General features: G+C 34.8%; 1 protein-coding gene across 1 annotated transcript in view; it reads left to right on the top strand.

Annotated features, from left to right (window-relative positions):
• The window catches only part of LOC135076829 (peripheral plasma membrane protein CASK), a 374,414-nt gene that overhangs the window by 19,665 nt on the left and 333,184 nt on the right, over positions 1–21,565 (top strand). The gene's annotated exons all lie outside the window — the stretch shown is intronic.

Raw genomic sequence — 21,565 nt, 5'->3', positions numbered from 1 at the left:
ATTTTGCCAAAGTTTATGTTTGCTTTGCGAGTTAATTTTGGCTGATTTTTCCTCTTATTCTATCTTTTACTTGTTTTCAGATGCCCCACTCCCGCTTCCCTTCCTGACCCATAATACCGAAAATCAAGCGCTCCTGTTCACTATCTTGCCCTGATATCTGAAATTAATATATCATGTAACAAATACATTTTACATTTTTTACATCTTTATATAAAATAGGTATTTTACATGTATAGGTAGACTACAATTCTTGAACGTCTATTAGAAAAATAAACATAGATTCAATTAGTTACTTGTAAGATACTAATAAACATAAATATAAAATTAACATTACACTCAAAACTTTCATTATTAACCTTAAGAGCTCAAAATAATGTAAACGATAGTCCATTGCGCCATCTAAGTAAATAAAATCGTATTCATTCCACTTTAAACTTGACAGGGGTGACAAACCTTCCCCTAAAATGTTAAATATGACCGGTTACAGGAATGTTAAAGTTTAAACTTAAACCACACTTAATACGAGCTCGCGTGTTGGATAGCAAACGGCTTTTGTTCCAGAACACGCCCAGAGCTAGATTTAGGGACTGCGATAAATTCCAGGCTCTATCTTACGTCATATGTGTGAGTTATTTGGTTGCTGCAATATTTTATAGCGAGATATAGTTTTGGATTTAAAGTGTACTGGATTATGGGCGTCATAATATTAATTTATAGTAAAGTTAGTTATTTCTAAAGCAAAAAACACATACGCATTAACATCAGTGATAATGGCGTATTTCTGGCATTCACGTTAATTTATAAGATCATTTTTACACACTTTCCAATAGATAGTAAACAAGAACTTAATTCACATACTCATAAAAAGTACCTATAAAGCAAACTAAGCTAGTTATAAAAAATAAAAATCACATAATTATCTTATGTTACTTAGGGGTAGGTACTTATAGCAAAAACATAAAATAAAAATAATCTGTAAAATGTAGTAGAGCTTCATACATCCCAAACGGTTTTCAGGATCTTTAAATTTTTACAAAGACTTTTCAGAAGTTTGGGATTTAAAAAAGTATATTATGTTTCTGAAACTACAAATATTACTAACATCTGTCGCACTACAACCGAGATATTAAAAATAAACGTCTCCCGTTCCACACAGCTGCTAAACAAGATTAATCAAGTTCGGGACGTGTCCCGAGCAGTGCATTTATCGTGGCCAACCTAGTTAGCGTGGAACAATACTTCTATTGTTGTGCCTTACACCGTATTACTTCAATACGAATGTCGTAAAGCAGCCTTTACAGCATTTCAGCTTATTAATTATTGTTAGCTGTTTTTAATTAGCCTTAGGATTTGGCTTTTGAATTTTAAAAGCCTATTAAAATTGAATATCAGATATTTAGGCTTTGGTTGGATCATTCAGTTCAGTAGCTGAAGGTTATTCTGAGATAATTTTCACATCAGGAGAAAATCTTCAGGCTGAGTTGCACCAACTTTCATTAACTATAACAGTAACAGGTATTTTTTATGGAGTTTGACAGATTTTTGACGTTTGTTAAATTTAAAGTAAGATGGTGCAACTCAGCCTCAATGTACTGTCATGATAAAGCTATGGTGCTTGCAGATCTAAGTATTTAGTTTTGAAATATGTACACTTGTAGTCTGAACTAAAACAAAACTATTCCGGTTTTTATTTAAGCGGTTTTAATTGACAGAACCTTGCGAATTAAAACCATTTGCCGCTCCAACTAAGGTTTAAAAAAGTCAACAAAAAACAAAAGCCGACTAAAAATTGGCTCGGCTAACTTTACATACAAGACTAATGAATGAAGTCAAAACTTTTAATCAATGGACAGACCGGTCAGGCAGCTGGAATTAACTTCAACTAAGCTTTTAAAATTGACAGCTCAACTCTGCTAACAACGCAGGTGAGGTCGCAACTTCATAAAAATCCCGCTGACCTAGTTTGTACTGCAGTTTGTGGACTAATCAACTGCAGATGTATGTATGTCTATGGCTGAGCTGGTTAGTAAAAAAGTAACAATTAAGCTGAGTTGCACCACCTAACTTTGGCCGTAACTATAACGATATCCAGTGTTTTTTTGTATGGAGTTTGACAGATTTTTGACGTTAAAGTAAGATGGTGCAACCCAGCCTTAGTGTACTAAAAATCCTATGTAATAAAAATATATTATTTGGTCGTTAGCAAGTGGTCGAAAAATGATATTTTCTTACATTTTACGAGGCCAGACAAAGTTTACGCCATTCATTACTTTTTTAACATAAAGATAACGGGCTTTATTGACTGACTGATTTAAAAACTAATCGAAAATAGATAATTATGATGATAGAAAAATTGGTCTTTCTGAGTTTGCTTCACGTGCTAGCGACTCTACATGTAAAACCTAAATCTTCCCGTGGCCCAGTTCATACCGCATGGTTAATCTAGCCTAATCGAGTTGGCGTATGTCTCGCCTGGTGCATTCATCGTGGCAAACCTAGCTAGTGCAGACGTCAGGTGTAATATGGTTGAGGAAGTCTTGATTAATTTTGTACGTTGTATGTTCTCCGAGCCAAGGTAACTTTGTTAGAGATCACATCATTTGAAGCCTACAAAGTAGGATGTGTGAAGTACATTGCATTTTCCATGCGTAAAAACAAGAGAATCTTCAACTTGGCTACATTCTGATCTGAAATAGGGTAAGTAATGAGTAACTGAGTACTAATAATAAATTTTAAACAGGTATTAGTTAAAACTCCGACGGCCTCCTTAATTTTGGAATTACCAGTATATTGATTAACAGTATCGGCTGACAAAAAGTCTACAGTCTGCGGAGTGTCTATTATTCTGTGCTATTACTTCGTAGTAATAGTATACTCGTGTATATTAAGACAGATGCCACTTTACATTACCTTACACTCAAGTGTTCCATTCCATCCACTCCTGAACAGATACGTTCAATCATTACTCACAAACAGCGTCTCATTAAGCTAATTAATGTGACTTAGTGCCTATTCCAAGAGATGAACGAGCCTGTCGCATTTAGGTGACGTCGATTGACCCTATCAGACGCTATGCATAGCAGACTGTTTATCATCCTACACCGTTGATGTACTCGACAGGCCGTGCGTACACAAGCTGCTGCTTGATTAGAGACCCGCGGGGCTATTACCTATCTTAGCAACCGGTTGCTAATAGGGATATTTCCTGGGTAAAAAAACAAGAGTTTGAAGTAGTCCGTCGGTTAACTTATTAAAAACACTGGACACGTATATTTTTCATTTTTTCAAACTAATGAAAATTGAATGAGATAAAGCGCGCCAAAATTTAAAAGAATAGGCCCGTGACGTCAGGGCGTGCTTAAAAGTGTAGCACTTTGTGTCGTCACGCGGAACTTCAACGAATCATAACTTTGTAATGACTTGTTTGATTGACAAATAAAAATATACCTACGTGTCCAATATTTTTTGATTATGTAATTGACGGACTAAAACTTTTTTTTTTTAAACTAGCCTATTTTATAATTGTAACGCGACTGCGACAAATGTAGTGTCGCTGTGTTCGGTTGCCGTAGCAGTCCGTTGCTATTGTAACAATTAGCAACTGGTTGCTAAGAAGATCTGTAATAAGCAACCCGGTGACAAGGCCGGGACTAACGCTTGTGGGCAGCCTAATTAATCGTAGCGTCGAACTGGAATGATTGAAGAAATTGTCGGTAATGTCTATGACAAGTCAGGTAATTGGAGGAGGGTGTGAAGACAGTTATTAATAGAATTTGTCTCGAAGCCGTCGAAATCAGTTAGTTGAAACTCGGAATATCAAACGTCGTGATGTTGATATCAAAGCAAGCGTAATTTACGTTGCAATGTAGCTTAGAATAAGTATGTAAATAATATTTTTGTAGTTAGTTATGGAGCTAAAGTTTTTGAAAAGTTATTTAACGAAGAGTTTCCAGCCTTACATGTATACTAAAATCAAAAAATGCCAATTCCAGGTTTTGTATGCCCGAATAAGCATGTAAAATTCAATTTTTCTGTGTTGCAGTCAAACCTAACTCAGCGAAATTTCTTGCTGACTCAATACCAGGGCCGCGCCGACCGCCGGCAGCGCCTGTGTGCGGAACCTATGAAGCGCCTCTTTTCTAATGAATCGTCATAAAAAAACGAATTTAAATTATTTTTAACGAATATTTTAATTGTTAATTTTGACTAAAATAAATGTTCTTCAGTTTTACAGTAGGTACTTAGATAATATTATCATAAGTGTATTAAAACTGAAAACCACTTAGGAATTAGGATACTAAATAGGTAAATCCCGTTCGTTCTGCTTGCCAATTACTACGAAAAAGAAAACTCGAACTAAATTTTTACATGCTTAATACAAAGAATTGTATATTTAAATATTAATAACAAAGAAGCTTACTTGTTTCTAATCATAATAATACTAATATGACTATTACGTACCTACCTATGCTATGTAAAAACAGCAAGAGTAACTTTTTTTTTATATTAGTGCTACTGAAATGCACTTGCAACTGGTGCTAACAAGAATATTTTAATCATACTTAAATTATAATACAGGGTGTTTGGCGGAAGATTAGACATACTTCGTGGGTGTATAGGTAAGGTCATTTTAAGAATACAAGTTCGCCCATTTTACCCTAAGTGGGCTATTTTTTTAAATTTATATTTTTGTTTTAATTTAATTTTTTTCCGAAATTTGACCTAAAAACTGCTTTTTTTTTCTCGCGTGTTTTGAATCGCTTTTATTATTTCAAATTAATATCGAATATGTCTTAAGTCAAGTAAAATAAATTTCAGATCCAGATAATGATTGGATAGCTAGTTACGAGCCGCCAAAGTTTAACAAAAGTACGAACCATGATAAAAAAAACTACTTGGAATTCTATTTAAAAAAAAATTAAAGATGACAGTGAATTGCCAATGATCTTAAAAACATCTCTAGCTTCTCTTCTTTCCAATGATATTATGTCACACATGTAGCCTAATTAGATGTTGAAATTCGTCAAAAATTCAAAGTTTGGGGAAGAAAATGGAACAGTAATACAAAAGTTATCCATGCAAAGTAAATTTAGAATTTTTTTACTGTTTTTTCTTCATAATGTGGTTATTATTTTTAAATTGATTTTGAAATAAAACACAAAAAAAGTAATGAAAATGAGTATAGCAGAAAATGTAACGATGTTGGAAGAAGCTTTGTATGGATAACTTTTGTATTATTGTTTCATAGTAACGGCAAGTTTATTTTTGTTTAAAATAAATTTGCCGTTCCAAAGTAAAGTTATGCAAATCGCTCTTTTTCGTTAATTTATTTTTGCGAACATAACTATTTACTTACTTCAGTAGTTACTTACGTACTTAGTAGCTCACTGGGTAAAATGGGCGAACTTGTATTCTTATAATGACCTTACCTATACATATACCCACGAAGTTTGTCTAACCTTCCGCCAAACACCCTGTATACTGTGGTTTTGGCTTGGCTATCTCGTTCGTTAAAATCCCCGTGGCGGGGAATCCCCGGGACCCCATCCCGTTTGTGTCGCAACACTCGCAACTCGCACGCATCGCATCGGGTTGCGTTCATAAACTCACTCATAGTCATAAAAAAATTGTATTACAAACTCGGTGCCTCTACGGTTCAAAATATGTAACTAGTACTTTATGGTTCAAAAGAACTGCCGCCGTTTTAACGTTGAGCTCGTAAGTAATCTATACTTATAATAAATCTGTAGAGAGGTCAATTCTGTACATGAAATATATTTTCAAAATAACTACCAGGGGGTGATTAGTGATCGATACTGATGCCAAAAATGCAATCAGTAAAATTTTTGTCTGTCTGTCTGTATGTTCCTTATAGAAACAAAAACTACTCGACGGATTTTAACGAACTTTGGTACAATTATTCTTCATACTCCTGGGCAGGTTATAGTATACTTAGGAATTCCCACGGAAACGGGAATTAGCGGGAAAATCCTTTTGTATAAAAAATCAAAACCGCTTAAGTTAGACGCTTTTTGGCAAGCAGGTACCTTAGTAAACTTAAAGCTTAGTTACAACAGGATATTGCAAAATTCCCACGGGAACGGGAGTTAGCGGGAAAAAACATATGTATGAAAAAATCTAAACCGCGTAAGATAGATGAAGGGGGTAAAACGGGATCCACGCGTACGAAGTCGCGGGCGGCCGCTAGTGTAAACTAAACTACCTAAAACCCTAAGCGTAAAATGAAACCATAAACGTGAATCATAATAAACATATAAATATTGAGAGACTTGTTTAATAAGCGTAATATTTGTTTTGTTGCGCTTGCGCATACTGTACCTACTTACTTATCTATATGTACTCCATTTAAAAAAAAAATAGGTGGCAGTAGCGGCGCGGCGCACAGTGGTCCCGATTTAATAAAACATGGACATTGATGCTAGAGGCACGAAAATTTTTTTGATGGTTACTGCTATGATAACTAATAAGGCAAAAAAATATTACAATCCTACGACGTCTATTTCGTAGTAAAAAAAAATATATACATATTTTTTGTATGGAAGAAATTACGTTTCTGTCAATTTTTCGAAATTCTTTAACGATGTCAAGATGCCGATCACACATGTTATAAAACAAGTGATTCTGAGTATTTCATGCGAAGATACTTGTCACTTATCTCTGCGTACTTTTGAGTTATCGAGGGTTGAAAAATCGATTTTTTGATATTAAATATTTCCACGAAAAATTGCCAGAATTACAATATGGTGTATAACGGACACTTTTGATGACACATAACAACGACTCGCACTCGCGCGCGCTCGTATGCATCAACTTTTACTAAAATAAAAAATAAAATTAAAGGAAACACTTAATACAACGTTGTATGTATAGGTCCGCTGGCCGTCAAAAAGTAGCTTATACGAGAGTTTGCCCAATTTACAATATGTCCATCATTGATAACTCACACAAATATCGTCTCTCTCTGAAGGACAACAAGTTTTTTTTTGTTTCCAGAAGCTCTTGATAGGATGGAAGCCCATAAATACTCTCTGAAGCGAGAATGAATCTCAAATTGCGATATTGCCATTTCGACAAATTACATGATGTAACTAGCGCTAACGTTTATCTTCAGGTAGACACAGTTTTAAGTTAAAAGATTGTCTACTATTTCACACTGTTCTTCGTTTTGGAACAGTTCTTTGATTATAGGTAGTCGCTAATTTCGTTTTGTTAGACACTTTCAGTTTAGCACATAAAGCGTAAACTAATTCCTCCTCAGAATGATCTAAAAGTGTTAGAGAGCGCCTCTTCTTCTGCAGAAGAAGAATTTTGCATAAATCTTCAAAAGGTTTTTTATTTATACTAAAAGTCGATGGTTGCACATCTACTTCCGCAGTCTCATCAACTGGAGCGTCTTCCTCAGTATTAACGTTGTCTATGCGTTGTGTTAACTCGGTAAAAAACATTGTTTAAATCTATATTTTTACAATTCGGCCAGACAATTTCAGAGTCTAGCCAATGCGAATTCTGGTGCAAAAATGTCTTTTGGGCTCTGCTGGAAGCAGACCATATCTTCTTTGATATATTTCTTGTAAAATTACGACTTAATGATTTGATAATTACTCAAATCTTCGGAAGACAATTCAATGCCAATACGTTCGTCATTTTAGTCTGAAATGGTCTGGCCGAAATGTAAAAATATAGATTTAAAAAATGTTTTTTTACCGAGTTAACACAACGCATAGACAACGTTAACACCGAGGAAGACGCTCCAGTTGATGAGACTGCGGAAGTAGATGTGCAACCATCGACTTCTGGTATAAATAAAAAACCTTTTGAAGATTTATGCAAAATTCTTCTTCTGCAGAAGAAGAGGCGCTCTCTAACACTTTTAGATCATTCTGAGGAGGAATTAGTTTACGCTTAATGTGCTAAACCGAAAGAGTCTAACAAAACGAAATTAGCTACTACCTATTGTAATGTATGTGAGTACGGATGGTGGGAAGGGTAATAGCCTGGTATCCGGGAATAGGGAGCCGAAGAAATGAGACGCGTGTTACTCTAATGACGATTTATTCCAGACTGGTTGGCCCTATGTACAGAATATGTCAATCTATCCTATTTACATAATATTAATTGTTAGTAACCTACCTGCATTACACCTATAATCAAAGAACTGTTCCAAAACAAAAAACAGTGTGAAATAGTAGACAATCTTTTAACTTAAAACTGTGTCTACCTGAAGATAAACGTTAGCGCTAGTTACATCATGTAATTTGTCAAAATGGCAATATCGCAATTTGAGATTCATTCTCACTTCAGAGAGTATTTATGGGCTTCCATCCTATCAAAAGCTTCTGGAAACAAAAAAACTTGTTATCCTTCAGAGAGAGATGATATTTGTGTGAGTTATCAATGATGGACATATTGTAAATTGGGCAACCTCTCGTATAAGCTACTTTTTGACGGCCAGCGGACCTATACATACAACGTTGTATTAAGCATTTCCGTTAATTTTTTATTTTATTTTATTAAAAGCTGATGCATACGAGCGCGCGCGAGTGCGAGTCGTTGTTATGTGTCATCAAAGGTGTCCCTTATACACCATATTGTAATTTTGGCAATTTTTCGTGGAAATATTTAATATAAAAAAATCGATTTTTCAACCCTCGATAACTCAAAAGTACGCAGAGATAAGTGACAAGTATCTTCGCATGAAATACTCAGAATCACTTGTTTTATAACATGTGTGATCGGCATCTTGACATCGTTTAAGAATTTCGAAAAATTTACAGAAACGTAATTTCTTCCATACAAAAAATATGTATATAATTTTTTTTACTACGAAATAGACGTCGTAGGATTGTAATATTTTTTTGCCTTATTAGTTATCATAGCAGTAACCATCAAAAAAAATTTCGTGCTATTAGCATCAATGTCCATGTTTTATTAAATCGGGACCACCGTGCGGCGCCCCTATTGTCTTGGCGCCTGTGTGCGCCGCACACATCGCACACAGGGGCGGCGCGGCCCTGCTCAATACATTCAGCTTGTTACACTTTTAAAAGGGAAAATGCAAAGGCTTAACTTTGCGTGAAATCGGTTTTCGTGAAAGAATTTAACGGCAAATCCCATTGAAATCATGTGACGAAAACGGCTAGGTATAATCCGGGAGGAAAAGTTTCCCTTTGTAAGCTGACTGCGCTTGTTACCGTTTGTTTTTTAACTAAAAAACAACTGAATGTTGTAACTTTTATATCGAGACATGTAGATTTTCAACTGCAGATAATAAGAATAGTCGTACGTACTATCTACTTTTTTTTTAATCGGATCTTTAGTGTATCTTCTCAAGAAAAAGAACTAACTATGCCGTATACTATAAGATTGAGCTTGACTCGTTCGTTACCCCGATTCCTCCATAGAGGAATACGTTCTGGTTATTTGTTCCCGTTAGTAGAAATATCTCTTTATCTACTTCTCGTGATTAAGGAAATTAAATTACTAAGTACATATGGACGTAGTTATGCTACAACGTTCCAACCCACAAGGTGGTCAAAATTGAGTTTTTGAGCCCAAGCTAGGTATTTTGGGTGGCCCTATCTAGTGCTGAAGACACTGACTCTCTTACGACAATAATTAATGAAATAATTAAGCGGTCCAAATGATAAAACGATCCAAAAGATCTAAATAAAATCTTAAAATGTTACATTCCATTTGGAACGTTATGTTTTAATTCGTTTTGGACTGAATACAATGAAAATAATGATCCAATCATTTTGGAACGTTTTACAAATAACTAATTTTAAATGTTAAAAAGTGACATTCCATTTGGATCGTATGCTTTTAATTCGTTTTGGACTGAATAAAATAAAAATAATGTTCCAATGTACTTGGAACGTTTTTAAAAAGGCTTTTTGTTTGAAAGTGGCTATAACTTAATTTGCAAAAACGTTCCAATGTGTGAAAATTGTTATAATATTATTTTGGTAGTTAATATAAATAATTTTAGAAAAAATAAGTATAACAATGAAACAATATTATTTTAAAAAATAAAAATATTTATAATATGTATAATTATAGATAATAAATATTAATTATCGTTTGATAGAATGTTTATGTCCGAATTTACAATGGCATACTTTTAAAATAGCAGAATTTCTTTTGGCAAAATTTCATTCTGCATATATTAAAGTGGGGTCCCATTGCAGTTGGCATCTTGTTGGTGAATGGGTGGGTGGCACTGCTCAGTTTACTCTTGTTTTTATTTATTTTTTTCTTCTTCCATTATTATGTGCCACTGTCATGAGTCTATGTAATTGCCTGCATTTGTGTGATGTCCATTGTAATAAATGTATTTTTTTTTCTATCAATGATGTTTTCAGTTACAGTACACTTAGTACAATTAGTTTTCCGCAACATTCCTGGACAGGATATACTAAATAAACGTCATGCAATCGATATTATGCAGAATATTTTCAATATTGCAGAAATTCTGCCATCTGCATAGTATGCCAAGTGGAATGGTACCAAATAATCGTGTTACTAAATAAAAGTTATTCTAATCGATATTATGCAAAATATTTTAAATATTTCAAACTAAAAACTGCCATCTGCATAGTATGCCAAGTGGAATGGTACCAAATAAAACGTTATGCTAATCGATATTATTCAGAATGAAATTTTGCCAAAAGAAATTCTGCTAGTTTAAAAGTATGCCATTGTAAATCTAAATATGTAAAAGGAGAAACTGACTGACTGACTGACATATCAACGCAGAGCCTAAACGGCTAAACGTAGGCACTTGAAATTTGGAAGGGACGTAGCTTAGGTACCGTAGAGGTGCACTAAGAAAAGAATTCCCGAAATTCCCACGGGAACGGGAATTAGCGGGAAAATCCTTTTGTATGAAAAATCTAAACCGCTTAAGTTAGACGCTTGAAATTTGGCATGCAAGTACCTTAGTAAACTTAAAGCTTAGTTACAACAGGATATTGCAAAATTCCCACGGGAACGGAAGTTAGCGGGAAAAAGCGTACCACTTGTTAGCGGGAAAAAAAGTGGTATGTTTTTTTTGGTAGCGAGTAGAACTGAGTAGTATGTATCACTTCAACTAAATAAATAAACGTTATTTTATTACATACTTGTCATTAAAATTTACTAATATTTCTCATACAAATTTTTAAAAAAATGTACATGGAACGTTTTTGCAAAATAAGGTAAAAACTAATTTCATACAAAAAGCCTTTTTGCAAAAACGTTCCAAGTACATTTTTTTCAAAATTTGTATGAGTATTACTAGTAAATTTTAATGACAAGTACGTAATAAAATAACGTTTATTTATTTAGTTGAAGTGATACATACTACTCAGTTCTACTCGCTACCAAAAAAAGCGTACCACAAATTTACAAAAACGCGATTTTCTCAGTTCGACTTGCGTGTGGGTTGGAACGTTGTAGCATAACTACGTCCAATTATCTTATGAAAAAGATGCTGAAAAAGCTTGAAAAATGCAAAAAATAACGAAGCTTTTATTTTAACGTTAGTTTCCGTTATAACTCTCAACTTGTAAATTTCATTGTCCCAAATAGATCATATTTGTATCTGGTAGCTGTGGCATACCCAAGATGAGCAAACAATTGTTTGTTCCCGCCCATGATTGACAAGGGTGTCCACGCGACAGCACTAGGACATGGGTTGACGCGGCCGAGTTGAATGTTTGAGAAACGTGAACCGGGGATCATCACTTTTTGTGTCGGGCATTAAAATCTGTGAAATGATAAATAAATACAGAAGTCGACTTTTTTAGTGCACCGTATTTTTTAAATTAATTTAGTCTTGTTAACCCCTCCAGCTAAGGCTGAGCGGTAAGCCTGAGTAACCCGTGGTTTTTTTATGAAGTTTAATAGATTTTTGACGTCTGTTATAATTAAAGAAAGATGGTGCAACCCAGCCTTAGTACGCTTATGTTTTGTCAATTGTCATGAACATCGCAAAAAATGAGCATTTAAATTGCTATCTAATTCCTGACGCTTATCAAATACCTAGTCCTAACTAGTGAATAATAAAATCGCATGTACGAGTATATTAAATAAAATCTATTATTTTGTTCTACCTAAAGCAACGGACGTTAAGAACAAAGGTTGACGGTCATTTCCGACACCAATTTCCGAGCTCCTACCGCTTCCAACCTCTATTTTCTTTTTAATGAAGTAGTCATCAAAAAAGTCGCAGAGATGACCTTTAATTAATATGATGGCAAGAAAGTAACTGCTTTTAATCTGTGCATACTCCCTTGTATAAAAAAAGTAAACGTTTACTTTAGTAACTTTGAATTAACGTTGGCTCTTAAACACGTTCTCAATCTCGAAAGAAAAATAATTTCGTCGATGTCCCTTTTGTGAGACACGAGACTAAAAACGATTGCAACGAGTCACTTCAAGTTGTCTCGATTCACGGTGCAGTAAACATTTTCTTGAAAAACAAATTGCTTGGAAAATTTGTTTGCTACGTTTTCTACGAAGCACTAAAACGTTCACTTTCAGGTAGTGAGAGTTCAACTCAAATATTGACGTTTCAGAAACACGTGTAAGACTGAAATCTGTTTGTTCCATTAAGGCTGAGTTTCACCATCTTACTATAACTTTGACAAACGTCAAAAATCTGTCAAACTCCATACAAAATCCACCGTTATTGTTAAAGTTACGGTCAAAGAAGTTGGTGCAACTCAGCCTTAGTTATAATTGGGTGAATATTCTCGGAAATATTTTTGTCATTGTTGGGGTTTCCTTCGTGAAAACAGATGGACGTGTAGCAAGAAAAACATATCAGCATCATTTAGTAAAAGGTTCGCAAATTCACGCGAAAAAAAATGTTTTCAACAGCGAAGTGAGCCTTGTGCGAGTCCTTTTAACACAAGTTGCCAGTACAACAAAAATGCTCTATTTGGCTTGATAATTTTCCATAATATTTTTTCAAGTGTGAATTGATTTTTAAATGAAACTACAGCCTTGCTTGCAGTTTATTGAATAATTAACAACTATATAGAGTAAAATAACCTATCAAAGTATGTCTTTAATCAAGTTGTTATTTATAGGGTTTGCATATTGCTTGTTTTCATCAAGCCATCTCATCAATTTACATGACCATCGCCTTAGAATAGTTAAGTTACAAAGCTCATCCTTACACCCTCCGATCCCAAATTTACATAGTTATTAACTCTACGTTGAAGACTTTAATCGCAAAAATATTCTAGTTATAGGTACCTAGTCTCTTAGATTTCTGTAAACAAACTCAAAATCTAGAGCTCTAAAATAGTTTCCTATTTCATTCGTAAATTGTTTCCTTTCTAATAATTGGAATGGAGTTTTTGAAATGACAAATAGTTCAGCCCATTTTATGAGTGAATATCAAATCGAATTATTTATTTGTTAATCGTTACTAATTGATATATTGAATAACTGACCGCAATGTAATGTAATTAACCGATACCGCCATTTTCACCGCACGATTTTGTTTATAAGTTCAATTAATTTTAAACCTATTTTGTATGTATTTGGGTCAGACGTAGACAGCTGGTTTCCATACACGAGTTATGCGAATAATAGGCTGCTTTCGACATAGAGCTATAGTAGTTTTACTTCCTCATTGTTCAATTTTGTTATATTATAGGTACCCTGGATACTTCTACATACAAACATCGATGTTATTATTTCTGTCGCATATTTCAGGCGTGTTTTGTTTTATTCAGTCCAATTCACCCCTTCAAAGTTCATAACTCTCGAATTCGTTATCACGAATTTTGGACTTAATGTTAAACTTTCCTGTCTGTATGTTGAGTTGACTATTTTCTTCGGTCTATTCCACTTTGAATCACCTGGGTGATCAAAGTAGAAATAGACCTTTTCTTCATGACAAGAAGTTTGAACCTCCACGAAAGACTGTCTAAATAAAATTTTCGTATAACATCAAACCTGAATGTACAGCGGTAGATAATTTTTAAATTAAAGTCCCGTCATATTTAACGTTGCTTGATCGCAGTAATCGCCGTCAAAGGAACCGCGTCGTAAGCTAATAACGTATATCGGCGTAGGAAGCCGTTTCATGATTACGCCGTATTTTATAACTCCCCAAACAACTTGGAGGGCGCTTCAGATAAAACGTGTGTTATTTAATGTTAGGGAATTAGATTCTTGCACGCGGCTCCTCTTGCTTAAACGAGTAAGCGATTCTTTCTGGGACATCTGTTAGAAACTACATAATCATCACCATCATTTCAGCCACAGGACCTCCACTGCTGAACGTAGGCCTCCCCCAATGATTTCCATGCGTCCACTATTGGTAACAATATCCAAGCTGTAGATCTGTCATTGCGCTTAGGGAATAGACTAATTTTGATACTTGTACGATTGAGATTCAATTTGTACCAAATGTTCAAATGCAGCAACGATCAATTATTCCGGTCGCGCTATAAACAGTCACGTGAGCTGAATCAACTTGCGTCCAACATGCAACATTGGAAGCTTCGGGAAGTAATTGATGTGGAGATAGCAGGACCACTAGTTAACTACTTATAATTGTCGAGTTGAAATAGATCAAAAATAACGCGACTATTTCCATCTCTCGTTCCCACTATGTAGCGAGAATACAGCTTGAAGGTCGATCAAAAGTCACCTCTAAAGGTATGGAAAACGATTCGTTTAAAGCAAAGTTTTAACATAGGTCTTCGTACTATAATATGGAAGTCTTCAACGTTCGCGTGTCAGCTGTCCCACGGCGATAGATTAGTGTGCTCATTATAAACTGGTTGTTCCTTCAACAGTAACAAAGGTCTTGCTGGGATATTTCCCAGACAAACTATTGAGTTTTTGTAGTAGTTGTAGGCCTACTGAAAGAAGCGACCAGTATACAATATGTTCAAATTGTGCTCCTAGATTACGTTTGGCATAGAAACGGAATATCTAACTTTGTAGTTTAGGGATTTGAACTAAAGCCCCTGGCACAAAAAGCTGGTAGACTGAGACGTCAGTGCATGTGTCGCTTACACTCAATTGACAGCTACCGCTAGGATTATTTTAGTAAGATCATTATCGTTAGGAAGCTCTACAATTTCTTGACAATATCAGAAGAAAAAAGTCCTGCCTTAATTACGTACAGCTGCTTATTGAAAGCAGTAAAATAACTATGTATTACAGTTATTTTAAGCAGCTTTAAATAAACAGTAACATCAATAATATCCCCAAATGTTTTGGCATTAACATCACAGGTTTGGATATAATAGCCATAATAGCTAGCTAATTTAAATTCCAGTACAATACCTGCGGGCAATTCGAAATTGTATGGCCATAACAAGTAAACCTAATTTATATAACTAATACGTATTTACTCGACTGTAATGCGACGGAGATTACACGGGAGCATAGACAAATAAAACCATAGACAGACACCTATCTTTATAACGGCGAATTTCCATCTTCCACTACTGACATTATCAATTATGTATGGTGTTCTTAAACATGTTTAATGTCGTACTCGTATACCTAAAACAGCGCGCATTTAAGAAAAATAACGGTCAGTGTTATGGGATTGTATTATGAACTCAACTTAAAAAAAAGTATTTGAGGATTGCATAATTTATGCCAAAAAATGTCATAGTGCGGCGTCTCATTGTTCTTCTTAGTCTGTAATAGGACCCATCAGGAGTTATCGCTGTGAAAGCGATTGTGGGAATTATCTAAGTAAATAGACGTGTAAGTAGCTTCTTCGGGATATGACACGAAGATAGAGAAATGATTAGATGAAAGGTACATTTGAAGGAAATTGATGCCAAAACATCTATTTCGTCGTATGGTATTAGTTTGAAGGTAACGTAGCAACATTTCATAATGACTCATTTGAAATGTACATAGTAAAGTTCCTTTACTGAGTGCAGGTTTGTCCTAACGAAGGGTTAAATATACTATTTACTTGAAACCAAATGAACAATATAATTTCAATCTTCTTCACAAGTAACTACCCGTTTTAGCACGTTTATCGCCAGCGTTCACATAAACGAGTCATTATCTTCTTATTTGCCGAGGGACCTGCCCAGATATATTTGTACAATATCTGAGATATTTTTCTTTGTCGGCAACATATTACAAATTAATCGGTAGATACTAGATATTTTGCGGAAATATTGAAGGGAATATACTATCATCGCCGCATTAATAACAAGAAAAACCCTTCTAGAAATAAAAGAAACTATTATTTCGGAGAGAGTTTGATTCCTTACGCTACATTTCAGATAGGTTTCAGATAGCTTAGTTTGCTATAAGTATAATTATAATAACAACTTTTTCCTTCATTTACCCAGAACATTAGCAGCACAAAATCATAAAGTTTCGTAGCATTTTTCAACTTCGTATTTTGTGCAACTTCATCGTACGCCTACTTAGTTTTGTTGCGCAAAGAATTCAAAGTAAAACTACGCTATTTCTGAGGAATCACTTAGACAGACTACATTTTTTATTTTATCTTTGTACGTTAAAACGAAAAATATCCATTAGGTACTAATGTAAGTTTGGATTTAATTTGATTCGAATTTCACATGCAAAGTTGGTATTTTTTTTAGACACTTATACTCTGTATCTATTTAAAGCGATATTGCGACAGACACAATATCTTGTGGTTTTTATCTAAGTAATCTGTAAAACAAACACATCAGCGTTGATATTAATGTCCTGAAATATAAAATGTCATTACTGCCATACATAACTTTATTCATTAACCCAAATGAAGCTCGTATGCAACTTAAATGTACTTTATTTTCTAGGCCTGTTCCTTTGAATAAAATATAAGCATTGAAGTCATTGCCAGCATGTGGACCGCCTTTCTTTGCCTTGCAGAATGTTGCATAGAGCTTGCCCAGAGAAGCATTTATTTATTCCGACTGAAATAAAAATACAACGCGGGGTAAAAAGTGGGAGAGTAACGAGGGAATTCCGCCCTCGCCTCCCACATTTGGGGTACTTTAGCAATAATACCCGTTTCTGTTAGTGTACCTAAGCGTTTGGCCTACTTTCATGGATCTTGTTAGTTGTACTTTTTGCACTGGCAACACTAGAAAACAGTTATCTGCAAATATTGCTGCATTTTGAACCTGGAGAACTATAAATTATCGGAATTCGATAAGCATGGCAACATAATTTATAGGTATTTCCGTTGACATCTTTTTGGGTTATGAAACTGTGTTGTAGTAGATCCACTTTTGGTGCCACTAACTTTTCGTTCGTAAAATACTCATAATCTACTTCTAATAGGTATCATTATATTTTACATCGTAGGTACCTCTAAAGACAATTTTATATTGTTTATTCTATTTCATTATTTATTATTAACCAAACGAATATGCCTTTTGTTACAGGTAAGTCATCAGCCGAGCTCGGTAAGTCCTATGCAATTATGAATTCATTAAAAACCCGCTGCGTGATGTTAAAAGCATTCGCACCATTTAGAGTATTTTCGAGTACGTCTGCGTATAGCCGAACAGAGTGCAGTTTGGAAATATCGCTAGGAACTACATTTTTGTAATTATATTTCCTTCTGACGTTAGATGGAACGACAATTATAATATACCTTATAAACGGCTACTATTCTAACGGTAGCGTTTTGTCATCATCATCATCATTGTTAATTTTCATTAACTGTAGCCATCGATCACTAACACAGACATCATTATCAGTGGTTGATGATTCTAGTATGAACTCAAAATAATATTTAAGTAGGCAAGTGGTGTGCGTTACTAAATAGGGGTCTTAAGTACTCGAATATAATTATGAATGTTGCCTTTTTAATCGACCTTTTTTATTTCGCCGTTTCCAAAAATTCTCGAGTGTTGTTGATATTAATTATTTTCTGAATCCAATTCTGTTCATTTTATATTTTGTTTTTTCAATAAAGATATCCCTTTTTAATTTCAATATAATTGGAAATTTCATTTCGTTTTCCTGCTACATTTTATTTAATATCCGGCTTATTCTTACCGAATCGTCAGAAAAGACACTTATCGAAAATAATGGAAAAACGAGCTTCGTTCAACGTTTCATTATTTATAGGGAAAATTGTTTAAACGACTGTTAATTAGGCATTCAAGTGCCAGCAAAATGAAACAATTGAAAATTCTAAGTTGAGTTTTTGCTAGTCCGCCATTATTAAAATATCGTCAAAGGCTAATGAGGTTCAAGAGAAGGAAAATATTTACCAATCTAAAGTGAAAATTCTCTATGTATTATGTATCATTTTTGTATGCTTATACTTCTGTGTTGGCCTTATATGCGGCATGGAATGATAGAGTAACGCCCGTATTCACAAAAAATACTATGAGGTCTCACACTGCGCGTCGACGCACAGGGTGACACACGAACCAATCACAGAGCTCTATTCAACGCTGTGCCTTCGATTTTCTGCTTCACTTAAGCAAGCATCGTTTGTGAATACGGGCGTAAGTGTCTACTGCGATTTAAGTACCGCAACCGCTAAATGAAAATTAAAGTGAGGTTGGTTGAAATCACATTGCCATTGACATATGCCTTTTATCGATGCTTCATGCTTCTCTTTACAGAATAAAACGTATCAATGAATGAATGAAATATATTTATGCCATCACAACCAATTAGAACCAAAATTAGGCTCTAATGAACGTCGGAAAACCATTCACCCTTTCTCTACATTGGGGGTAATAAAAATAAATCAAGCACTTACCTTAGTGATATGAACCCATAAATTCAGCCAATAGAAAAATAGCGGGTACTATCAATTTTATTAATTACCGAAAAGGCTGTAAGATACTTAAGGAAACGATATTTCATATTTACGACAAAAATAACGGTAATTATTAACACGAAGAGGCGGGGAGGAACACAACCTTTCCATTAACGAATTTAATGTTAGAATCTATTAAAGAAAGTATCTTTGGAAATTGACTTTCGCGGAATTTATGGTGTTTTCTGTTTTACTGTGGTAAAATACCTGTGAACGTCACTCATTATTTGTAACGAAACATTAACTTTGTTAACGCGTGGGTTAAACTTTGCAGGATTTAATGTTATAGGAAAGACAATTTTGTATAGGTAAGGTTAAGGAAGCCGAAGTGTGAAGTGCGTTTTTAAAGCTTGTGAAAAGTTTGTTACCTATTCAATTTTTAACCCGTTTCTTCTCGTGGTTAACTAAATAAATGCCAGGGCCGTTGTTCGAACCTGCGTTCCTCGGATCCCGATTCGTCCAGTCCAACACCGACACCATTGGGCTATTTAATTGTCGCTTAGTGCCTTTTTTCAGATCTGAGTCCGCGTGCATGTAAAATCGCGCTGCTGGTTCCACGTAGGACAAAGATTTCGTATTATGTGCCCAAAGCCAATCCGCGTAAAACATGAAATAATTAAATGCGGGCAGTTATCTACGTCACGTTATAGTAACAGCAGGATGTTTTGTGTCGCAATTAATTTGCTAAACAAAGCTTCTACTTTATTCTTATTACAAGCTTTATACATATTGTAAGTCCGCCCCCGCAAATCACTCTGTCCGCAGTTCTGTTATGGCGGTGTACGCAGCATGCACATTGCAATTACCTTTGTGCAATAATTATGGCAGAACAATGTCAAAGGTGCCCAAACCATCTGTATTTTTTGCACTAGCCAAATACATCTTTCTTACTGAACTAAAAAAAAAAACGTTCGCGCTACAAAAAAAGTCATGACTTGTGCCAGGACTACGATGCGTCTTTCCGTTCTATACATAGCCAGAACGCAAGGGTGTGAAACTAATCGAGTATAGTTTGGAGATGACTTTTTTTACTAAGCTCCTCCAAACTATACACGACCAGTACGCATATGCTGCGTACTGCTCGCGTATACTTTGTAGTGACTTAGGGCAAATATCTTACTCCAAAATATACATCGCCAGTACGCATACGGACTAATCACGTATGTATTGTAATAAGTGCGTGATTACAATTTAGACGCGAGTAGTTAGTTGCATGCTAGTCATTTTGTCTTATTGACCTCTCTTTCTATTACATATTAATTAATATCTGCGTGTCTACTTTAAACATTGAATCATCTTTCGACACGTATTCTGCCATAGAAAAGATATTTGTTTTGGGGCTGATATTTAATTTTCACCAATTCTCGAATAACTCTTAAATTAAGAGGGTACTTCTCATTTACACTCAAATTTGATGGTCACACAGTTATAGTTCATAAACGGTATAAGTTAGAACAATAACTTTGAAATCAGATGATAAAATATCTATTTAGCTACATACAAAATAAATTTTATCGTAATAGAAGCAAAAATAATACGAAAAAATCACATGAAACGATAAAAAACGGGGTCATTTTTCGCGTTCTCATCGTGTCACACCTTCGGTTGCAATGAAACATTTGGTTACTGCATTCACAATTTTCATTCAATTTGTGTGTATCATATACTAAAATCATCGTAATTAAATATACTTTCCACACAACAGTCCAAAAAATATCTTCTTATAATTATTTTGAATTGAGAAAGCGAAATACGTTGGTCACACGATTTTAGGTACCTAAAATTTTGAGTAATAATACAAAATTGCCGTTAAACCGAACACCAGCAACCAATCACAGCATTCTATTCGGTTAACGTCAGTCGCGCTTCGACCATTGGGGAGGTGAAATAGGTCGATCGTCGCTCCGCGAAAAAAATACGTAACTTTTTGTGATTATCCATAGACATACCGTCGCTTGCTTGAACAATATTTTCTACCTCTAAAATTTAAACAATTTAATTGAAACTTTGCCATTGAAAACTCAACATGTTAGACTTATTTGTGTAGTATTCAACTTGAACCGTTAAATTCAAATTTAAGGATAATTCATAAAAAACTAAAATTTTCGTCACCTTCGTGGCATCACCTTCGTGGTGTTTTATACACGAAGGTGATTTTAGGCCACGAAAGTGATTTCTTGCTTTGGTTTATTTCAAAATATAGTGACTGGTGTTTATGTTTTTACAATATTTTAATAACTAATAAATTATACGTGGTTGGTAGAGATCAGTACATCAATAAATAAATAAGGGCCTCGTATTTTTGTTGTCTGTCTGTATGTATGTCTGTATATGTGACTGTGTAGGTATCTGTTTGTAAGATAAATTTAATCTGAAGTTTGAGTTATAAAATATTGGAATAAAAATTATTTTTGAAAAACAAGTTTTTAATGCGCTAAAAAGCAATAAAAATTGTTTCAAACCCATCAACTTATTACTTTACTCAATTTATATGACTAAAAGCTAATCGCGAGATTTACTTGTACAAATAGAGGCTTGGCGACCCCCCAGGAGGTCGCGACCCACAGGTTGAAAAACACTGATCTAGGCCAACGTACTCTTTAAGACGAATTAAATGAGCCCAAAGTCAACGGGGCTGTGTCGCTTTATTGCGGAGTTCCTATGGCCAGGGCCACCTTCCACTCCATCATCAGACTGGTTAACATATAAGTAGGATTGAAGTCATACTCGATGAGGTAGTGTCGCTTTAGTGCGGAGAATTCGTAT

The sequence above is a fragment of the Ostrinia nubilalis genome, chromosome 12 (genome assembly GCF_963855985.1).
Source record: "Ostrinia nubilalis chromosome 12, ilOstNubi1.1, whole genome shotgun sequence".
NCBI lineage: Eukaryota > Metazoa > Arthropoda > Insecta > Lepidoptera > Crambidae > Ostrinia > Ostrinia nubilalis.
Note: the sequence above shows the minus strand (reverse complement) of the source record. Positions and strands in the feature narration are given on the sequence as shown.